Source organism: Pteropus vampyrus, unplaced genomic scaffold (genome assembly GCF_000151845.1).
Source record: "Pteropus vampyrus isolate Shadow unplaced genomic scaffold, Pvam_2.0 Scaffold189, whole genome shotgun sequence".
Lineage (NCBI taxonomy): Eukaryota > Metazoa > Chordata > Mammalia > Chiroptera > Pteropodidae > Pteropus > Pteropus vampyrus.
This window is the reverse complement of record NW_011888970.1, coordinates 1,475,482-1,475,827: the sequence shown is the minus strand read 5'-3', so window position 1 is coordinate 1,475,827 and position 346 is coordinate 1,475,482.

Genomic DNA, 346 nt, shown 5'->3' with positions numbered 1-346 from the left:
AAAAATTTAAAGTCCCGTATGACAAAAAATATATATATAATGAAAAACAAAAAATGCCACATCTCCTTCAAATTAAAAGGCAAAAAGCATCATTTTCTGCTCGGGTCTATGAACAGGCAATTCAAATGAGAAGACACACTAATGGCCCAAAATTGGGGAAAGACATTCAACCTCGCTCGTGGTACTCGAAGGATCTGTGTGTAAAATCATGACGCTCGGTGCCGAACAGAGTGGTACTTTCGTTTAAAGGCCGATAATACCTAGATCCGGCCCGGCGTGTGGAGAAACGGGCTCCCCACTGCGCCGGTGGTGGCATAAAGCAGACCGTCCTTTCTAGGGAACAAAT